Source organism: Rhagoletis pomonella, unplaced genomic scaffold, assembly GCF_013731165.1.
Source record: "Rhagoletis pomonella isolate Grant_MI unplaced genomic scaffold, Rhpom_1.0 Rhpom_scaffold_00597, whole genome shotgun sequence".
In the NCBI taxonomy this organism is placed as follows: Eukaryota; Metazoa; Arthropoda; class Insecta; order Diptera; family Tephritidae; genus Rhagoletis; species Rhagoletis pomonella.
In genome coordinates, this window is record NW_023459151.1 from 40,897 (window position 1) to 50,494 (window position 9,598).

Sequence of the window (9,598 nt, forward strand, 5' to 3'; positions counted from 1 at the left end):
CTAAAGTAGCTTTAAAAAAGGTTTATAAATTGAAAAATGTTTGCAAACGGCAATTTAAAAAGCTTTTAAAAATTTTTGTTTTTTATGAATAAGGCGATAAAAATATATGATTTAAAATAACTTTTAACAAGGAAAATATGCAAAAACGTGATTTTTGCGGAAGTAGGTATTAGTGAATTGCAGTGCATTTAAAGTTTCTGAGGTTTCGTTTACTTTTAGATCAGAATTGTCAAAATGAGAAATTCAAAGTAGCAGTACAATAATCATAGAAAAGAAGATTGCGCCCTGAATGTTCTGGCATCTTTTTTGGTTTCGGTTTGACAGCCAGCTGCTGTGATGATGTGGAAATTTACCACAATGAAGAAAAATATAACAATTAAGTGAAAAAAATTTGATAGTGAAAAATTTTTAGTGTTTCAAGAACGATATTTCGGACAAATCGTTAATGAACAACTATTTTTCCTTCCCGTCTGCTTTGGTTTTGGCAAAAAAGTTGATTAGTTCCTGCCGGCGATCAAGTCATTTCAACCACAAAATACTATTATTTGCAAGAACCATTCACTAAAATTGTAACTAACTTTTTATTATTTATTAATTCCTTTTTGATATTCAGCAATAGCAAGATGAAAAAAATTATAAACCAAAATTAGTAATATTTTTATGAATGTAGTGATAAAAGTTCACAGAGGAAACGCCGGAAAACAATGTATTGGCAACGACATAAAATGTATGGCAATTTCGATGTCAACAGAATAATAACTACCATGATAAAAAAATAGGAAGGTAGAACCGCTGAGAAAAATTTTTCAAATTCTTGACGTTTGCAAGCAATTTAATTTTAAAATTTTACACACAAACTCACACACACATTCTCGTTTTCAATCTCAAACAACAACAACTTTGAACAATTCCTTTTTTTACTCTCAATTTTATACGATTTTAAAATGTTGGCAAACTTCAAAAAAAAAATCATGGCCGACGCATTGAGAGAACGGTTTTACCCTACTGTGCTTTTATCATGATAGCTACGATAAAAAAGCATGAGAGAAGTGTGCGAAGGAGGAAATCCTTTCAATTTGAACAAAAAAAGCTTTAAATGCTTTTATAAAATATTTTGATTTTTACTATGATAAATGCATTACAAGGTAAAATCATTGAGAGACAGTCTGACGTTTGCCAGCAATATAATTTTAAAATTCGAACTCAAGCTCACACACACATTCTGATTTTTAATCTCAAACAACAACAATTGTGAACAATTTCATTTTTTTTTTCAATTTTGTATGATTTTCAAATGTTTACAAACGTCAGAAAAAAATCATGGCCGACGAATTTAGAGAATGGTTTTACTTTCTAATGTTTTTATCATGATTTTTACTGGGTGTAATTGAAACTCCGTCAAATGAGTATTAAGGAAAATAAAAATTTGAGAATAATAAATAGAAAAATAGATGGGTGCACAAAGAGTTAAGTTAAATGTTATACCAAAATTCTTAAAAAGTAAACAAATCCAATTTTTTTTTAATGTTACTGTATAGAGAGAGCTCTTTAAATCTATTTTATTTTTTATGAATAAGGCCATAAGCATATACCGTTTATATAAATAAATCTTATAGCAAGATGCTATATATTTATTTATACAATTTTTGGCTGGCGAAATATGTAGTTTTTTCAACTTTTTAAAAAAGCGTATTTAACCACATTAAAATTTTTTTAATATTGAATGGCGCAACACAACAACTCTTTTTGTTGCACGAAACCCTTGAACACGTGCCTGTCATCTATTACTTCTGTTTCGACATTTCGCTATTTTACATTTCTTTCATTTTGACGTCATTCGCATTGTCAGATTTTTTAACTTCCTTCTGGTTCGACATTCTGCTATTTCATAATTCTTTCATTCTCATGTCATCCATCTTCCATTTCTTACCTTCCATTGCCGTTCGCATCGTCGAACGTGCCTGTCAAACACTGCCGCCATCATGCTTTTCAGTTTGGCAGGCACGTCCGCTGTTAGAAAGAGAATAGACAAAAAGGGGCATAGGATTCCATACTTGTAAGTATATACGATGGCCGAAACGCGTCGTTTGGTACCCCTCCCGACTTTTCCGGACCTTTTTTAGGTGTTGTTACACTACACTAGAGAAATACCAAAATCAATACTTCGATAAATAATGAAAAATTTTTTTCCATCTTTTGACACACCAGTTTAGGTAAATTTTCCGTTGGCCCGTTAAACTGTACCAATACCCTACACGACACCATCCAAATTTATACACAAATTAATTCCAGTATTAGTGCTAAGCCACGTATTCGATTATTTACCGCTCTACTTTCCTCGACTTCGAAAGAAAACCTTTTTTCAAATGCCGAATTTATACATGTACAGGATTAAATATGTATGCTATTGCCGCCACACAAATCTCACTCACAAAACAAAACTAGAGTGGGCAATTGCTACTGTTTTGAATAAATTAATCGATAACGATTATTGGACCTGCACTCATGATACAAAAAAAGAAGCATGATTCAATATCGAAAGGTTTTGTAAGAAAAACTTTCTCTCGCTCTAATTTTATCAATGACACTCCCACCCTACTCCTTAAAACAAAAACAGTGATATTTCTTTTCCAAATTTCATTGCAAGTTTTAAGAACATTTTTAACATGTTAGTAGTGAAATTTTTACTTTTTAAATTTGAAGAAATTCTTGTTCTTCATCGCTAGCGCCAACAAGACAAAATGGGTGAGAATCTTTGGACTGGAGAAATTCATTGTAGGCTAAAGATACGAAATCGCCAATTGCGGCTGTGTCTCCCCAGAACATTAAGGGCCGGTTGCTCAAAGCCTGGTTGACACTAATCCCTGGTTAAACATAGTTATCGACGTTACCGACACCGTGTTATATGCATGGAGTCGAAAACGTCGATAACGATGTTAACCGATGATTAGTGTCAACCAGCCTTTGAGCAACCGGCCCTAAGGGCCGGTTACTCAATGCCTGGTTAACACTAGTCTGCGGTTAAACATCGTTATCGACTTCTACGACTCCATGCATATAGCACGGTTTCGATAACGTCGATAACGATGTTTAACCGGTAGACATTGGGTAAGCGGCCCTAAAACTATGTTCACATATCAATATTATCTTAATCAAAGCTCGTTTTTTAATCACCCCGTTTACACAGGCAAATCTCAGATTATTAGCCGTCAAATTTGTTGTGCTTGTTATTCTCACATTTCAAGGAAAAGTTATGTTTCTTCTCTGTGCCCCCGTGATCACGTTTTTCTGCTATAATAAGCAATATAAATATATTTTAACTTAACATTTTATTAAAAATACCTTTACAAACCTCTTTTACTTGCTAGCGTACATTTTTGTTTACTTTTACATTTGGCATTTCTCCTCTCTTTCGCAAAAACAATCGATAAAACTAGGATGGACACCAAAAAGTTATCGGTTAAATCTGAGATTATTTTATAATTACAGATTAACAAGGGACGAATTTTATATGGCTAATCTCTTGTTATAATTACAGATTATGGTGTTAAGCTCGAAAATTAGGATAATCTACTTATATGTGAACCTAGTATAAGGGCCGGTTGTTCAATATCTGATTAGCACAATCGGAGCACAAATCAACCAAAACCCAACGAAATTGTGCAAAGATTTTTGTTTCATAAGCGTAGTCAAAAGAACGGCGAAACAATAGCAGATTTTGTTAAAGATCTACGAAAATTATCCGAGCATTGTGATTTTAAAGAACTCGAGAACATGCTACGTGACCAAATCGTATGTGGAGTCGTAGTTGAAGCATTACAAAAACGGCTTTTCAGTGAGCCAAAATTGGATTTCAAGCGCGCTTATGAAATCGCATGTGCACACGAAGCGGCCTTCCGAAATGTAAGAGATGTTCGGGGCAATAACAACGAAGTACTGGCCATGTCGTCTAAAAACCAACATAAAAAGATGGAGAACGTGAGCTGTTTTCGATGCGGTGGCAACCATGTGGCCAATCAATGTTTTTTCAAGGAAAATAAGTGCGACTTTTGTCATATAAAGGGCCACTCCATTGAAGCTTGCTTTAAGAAAAGAGCGAATGATAGGAAACTAGCGGCAGTACATACCGTAGAAGAATCCAGAGACCACAGTGAGCTTTTGCCAGCCGTAAACGATTATTTTTATAAACTAAATAATACTGGTATTCATCTAAACCGATAACTTTATCCAGCAGATAATCTTATAAGTTTATGCACTCTGTTACATGAACGACCCACACTCTCTTTTCGTTTACACATGCGACAATAGTCGTGTTTCTTTGGTTATAAAGCGCAGTGTCACTAATTGTATGAATTCATTTGTCAAGGCTACCAAACTTTGCGAATTATCAGTGAAACAAAACAAACAGACGGGATAATAATTGAACTAGATCTCTATCAGGATTATATCGTTGTTGAATTTGCGTGCAAAATTTGTATGCGGATCCCGATTATTGCCTAAGAAAACATAGCTAGAGTTGCGACAGAGTTGCATTGTCTTCAGTTTATCAAGCTTATTCAGTGAAATCGCTGGATAAATTTATCAGAAATGTGTTAACGAGTTTCCATACAAATTTTGACAGTTCATTTATAAGGTTTACACAATTATAAGTTTATACGGTTTACAATGCATTTATAAGGTTTGATGAACACCCTTACTATTAATGCCGGCGCTAGTCAAAAAATTTTGGTGAGAATATACCTCAACGGTATGCTGGAATATTTTGAGGTGGATTCAGGGGCGGCATGCACAGTAATCTCCGAAATTACTTGGACTCGCGTTAATCAAGGCAAACAGCCCCTAACCCCATCTAGTACGATTCTACAAACGTGGTCTAAAGAAAGGCTCAACGTTTTGGGTTGTGCTCGGGTGAACCTTACATATAATAATAAAGAGCACGTATTACCCGTCTTGGTAATTGCAGGCAGTGGTCGGAGTTTACTGGGAAGGAACTGGTTTCCAGAGTTGGGAATCGTTTTGGAGAGGGTCCATGCGGTGGATACAGGAGCCGAGAAAAACGAGTTGGAACTGAAATACAGCAGAGTATTTAGTAAAGCTTTAGGAGCACACCATGGACCACCCGTATCACTTGAGTTGATACCGGGATCGCAACCTATTTTTCGAAAATACAGACCTTGCCCTATTGCATTGAGACCAGCTGTCGAAAAAGAAATAGAAAAGTTGGTAGCACAGGAAATATTAGAGCCGACTTCCTTTTCGCGATGGGCTACGCCGATTGTTCCCGTACTCAAAACGAGTGGCGATATAAGAATCTGCGGCGATTACCGTAGTACGGTAAATGCAGTATAAAACCAAATGTTTACCCTCTACCACTTTTTGCGGAAGTAAAAGCGGCCATCGCCGGAGCGGAATTGTTTACAAAACTAGACTTACAGCAAGCTTACCAACAGTTGAAGGTAGACGAATTCTCGGCGGAGCTACTCGCATTAAACACCCACAAGGGCTTATACAAGGTGAAGCGGTTGCCGTTTGGAGTGTCAGCGGCTCCGGGACTTTTCCAGAGATTTATGGATAACCTCCTGGCTGGATTAGATGGCGTGAAGGCCTATCTAGATGACATTATTATCGCAGGTAAAAATAGAATAGAGCATTTTAAAAACTGAGAGGCAGTGCTGAATCGACTCGAAGAAGCAAATTTGACAGTAAACAAGGGCAAATGTCTTTTTGGGCAAACGCAATTAGATTTTTTGGGATACTATATAAGCAAGCAAGGTGTCTCACCAAGTAGAGATAAAATCAAGGCGATATTACAGGCACCAATACCGAAAAACAAGGAGATGCGGCAGTCGTTTTTAGGGCTGTTGAATTTGTATAACACATTTTTATCGAATAAGGCAACAGTCGCCGAAAAACTTCATCGACTACTTGACAAGAACGCCCCGTGGAAGTGGACAGAAGAAATGATAATTTAATTTAAAAGCAATGTTAGACTCGGATAGCCTGCTAATACATTATGATCAAAAAAAAAACCTTTAGTGTTGGCGTGTGACGCATCACCATATGGAGTAGGTGCAGTGTTAGCTCACCGTAACAAAGAAGAAGAACGGCCCATTGCATTCGCATCAAGGACATTGGGTGTACATGAACGTAATTACGCTCAGATCGATCGTGAAGCGCTCTCGATTATTTTTGGCGTCAAACATTTCCATCAGTACCTGGCAGGAAGAAAGGTAATCATAGTAACTGATCACAAGCCGTTGCTGGGAATTTTCAATAGAAACAAGGCAATTCCGCAAATGGTGTCGCCCCGCATGTTAAGGTGGTGCCTGCTATTGTCGTCTTACGATTACCAAATGGAGTACCGGCCTGGGAACTAGCATGGAAACGCGGATTGCTTAAGTCGTTTGCCCATGACTGCGCAGGTTAATGCTGACTCAGCGGGGCCACCCGAAGTGTTCATGCTGAAAAGCCGCAGCAATTCGCCCGTGAACTCACATCAAATTTCGAAAGCGACTGAAATAGACCCAATGTCTCGAGTCATGCGTTGGTTACTGCACGGATGGCCAAAAGGTCACAAAGGATTTTTTACCTTATTGCAGGCGAAGGTCGGAATTGTCAGCCCATAAACATTGTTTGCTCTGGGGAAATCGGGTGGTAATACCGCCGAAGTACCAAAAGCAAATATTGGAACTACTACACGCATACCATTCCGGAATATGCGTATTGAAGGCTTATGCTCGTAGCTATGTATGGTGGCCCGAGATAGATAAACAGATCGAATTGATGGTAGCCCAGTGTGGAAAATGTCAGTCGGTAATGAAGAATCCTCCAGCAGCACCGCGGCAACATATTCCGGCTAGAGAAGAGCCTTGGGAGACTTTACACATTGATTTTGCTAGGCCGTTCCAAGGGTACGTATTCTTAGGGCCGTCTAGTCTAGCTATCTAGTTAATTCTAACTCCCAGTTAAACATCTTTATCGACGTTATCGACACCCATCATATAACATGTGATCGATAAAGCAGTTAACGTGCCTAACTCAAGGATGTACCTCCAGTTAGCGTTAACTAGACATGGTGCAAACGGACTCACGGGGTGCCCAAGCGAATCATTTCGGATAATGGCACGGCTTTCGTGTCGGCGGAAATGAAAGATTTCTACGCTTCGAACGGAATTAAATTTAGTTCCACGGCACCATATCCCCCGTCTAGCAATGGGCAAGCGGAACGCATGATCCAGTATCTGAAAGATTCACTAAGACGAATGGCTGAAGGAGGCATGGAAACGAAGTTACAGCGTGTTCTTTTCAAACACCACACCATTCCCAACACAACAACGGGTAGGACACCGGCAGAGATGCTGATGGGTCGACAGCTGCGAACGGTTCTAGATATGGTGCATCCTGATGATGGCAACGAGAACGCGTTAACAAATATGCCAATTAATCAGGTAAGACGTTTTGAAATTGGAGAGCCCGTGTATTTTCGAAATTACGGGGCTGACCCCGCCTGGTAGCATGGGCACATTGTAGAAGTCACTGGACCGGTTTCCTATGTGGTCGAATCGACAGACAAAAGAATCGGCCGTCGGCATGTGGACCAGATACGTCGAAGAATAGTGCAAGTAGCGGAACCCCACCTCGCCCCGGGGGAAGGTGATACATTAGTGCCGCCCCTCATGATGCCAGGTTCTCCTAAGATACAAGATCCACCCGAAAATATGATATCAAGCCCCAACGTGAAAGTTTCGCAAAATTCAAACACTCCGAGTCGGTCAACACCTACCTCGCCAGACATCTTAACTGAACCACCTGATCCGGAAGTACAACCTCCAATGACGGAGACTGTTGGAAATTAGGTACCACGTTATGGCAGGGTGGTTAAGCCTCCACAACGCTTTGATCCTGACTAATCGCGGAGGAGTGTGGTATTCCTTGGCAACCCTACAACTTTTAGAAGACAACGAATAGGCAATAGAGGGTGACAGCTGAGATGTCAGAAAATACACGTGTAGAAAAAGATCCGGTTGTTGAAGTTAGAGGTTAATAAAAAGCAAATTTGGGATTAACACTACAATCATCTATGAAGTTTCATTTAGTCGGTGATAGGATATACTACAAAAATACCACCATTCAATATTATCCACACCTTTTTATGGAATTTAGCTCCCATTTTATGAAGTGTGATTGAATTCTTCCCCCTTTTCTCCTGCTTCCATAAACCATCCCTGTGGGTGGGAGTGCCAAATTTTAGAAAAAAGCTACTTAGAAAACCTTTAATAATTGAATCATGAAAACGAAGGAAGTTTCAATAAACAACTTTTTTGTTAACAGCCCTATTCGCGTGTTGTCACAGTCGTCAATTGTCACAGTTCAATTGTCATTGTCGTACAATCAACTGTTGTTATAGGTATGCACACTTAATAATGGCAAGCGAAACACTCATTTTATTTGCCAATTGTGGCGAAAGTTTCTCTTTATTGTTTGCATTTTAATTGTTCTTTTTGACCGCCTCTGTTGCAGTGGTATTTCTTTTAAATAAAATACACCGCAGCAATGGATTACGAAACGCCGGAAATGTGAGTAATTTTATAATAGAAAAATTTATTTCATTTCATTATGAAGTCGTGTAACATAACAGGCCAGCAGAATATGAATGCACCACACAAGAGCAGCTGCAGTTTTGTGAAGACCACCCCGAGCTGCAAACGTGTAAAAACTGTCCAAAAAACTGTTGTGTGGGATTCCCTCAGAAGTCTTCTTCTCTGTATAATTTTTTCGTGCTCCACAATAATAGTCGCGTATATAATAATTATTTTCTCCGTGAATAATATGCTACAATGGGTACTATTAGGATTTTTATAAGCAAATAATAACTTTTTAATACACCTATTTAGGCAAATAAAATCGTTTCACAGTTTTCATTTAGTAAAATTTTGCAACTTTTTTCTGCAAAAATAATAAAATTTAAAACATTAACATATGTTTTAGCGTTGTCACGTACTCAATAGGTCATCACAAAAATAAAAGCAATTGTCGCCGTTGGAGCTTCCAAATTACCCTCTGCATACCTAAACGTGACAATTGATAATAAACATGCCAATAGTTATAGCGGCGAGTTTTGTCATTGCACGCGAATAGGGCTGTAAAAAGATTTTTGACAATTGCTCAATTGTAAAAAATTCAAAGCGGCGTCACCTAATTTAAGTTTTTTGGTGGGGGGGATTTTATATCCTAAATTTGGGGGTATAAATAAAATAATTGTATTAACATTTACCTTAAAAAATAATTAATATCCTATCTTAAAAACATTTAAATTTTACATTAAATTCGATTACTACTTGCCAATTGTTTTTTTACATTAATAAAATTTTAGTGAACATAATTTACATCGTACAGTTTCATAAGTAAAAACACTATCAGCTGATTGCCAAAAAATGCCTTTTACAAATTCTTTCATTTCTATTATAATTTCTTTTATTTCTATTACAATTTATTCAAAAAACACTAACCCACTGAACCAAAAACACCAATACACTAACCAAAAACACACGTACAGCCTGCCAATGGGCTGTTTTTGCTTACGCGTAAAAGCACATTT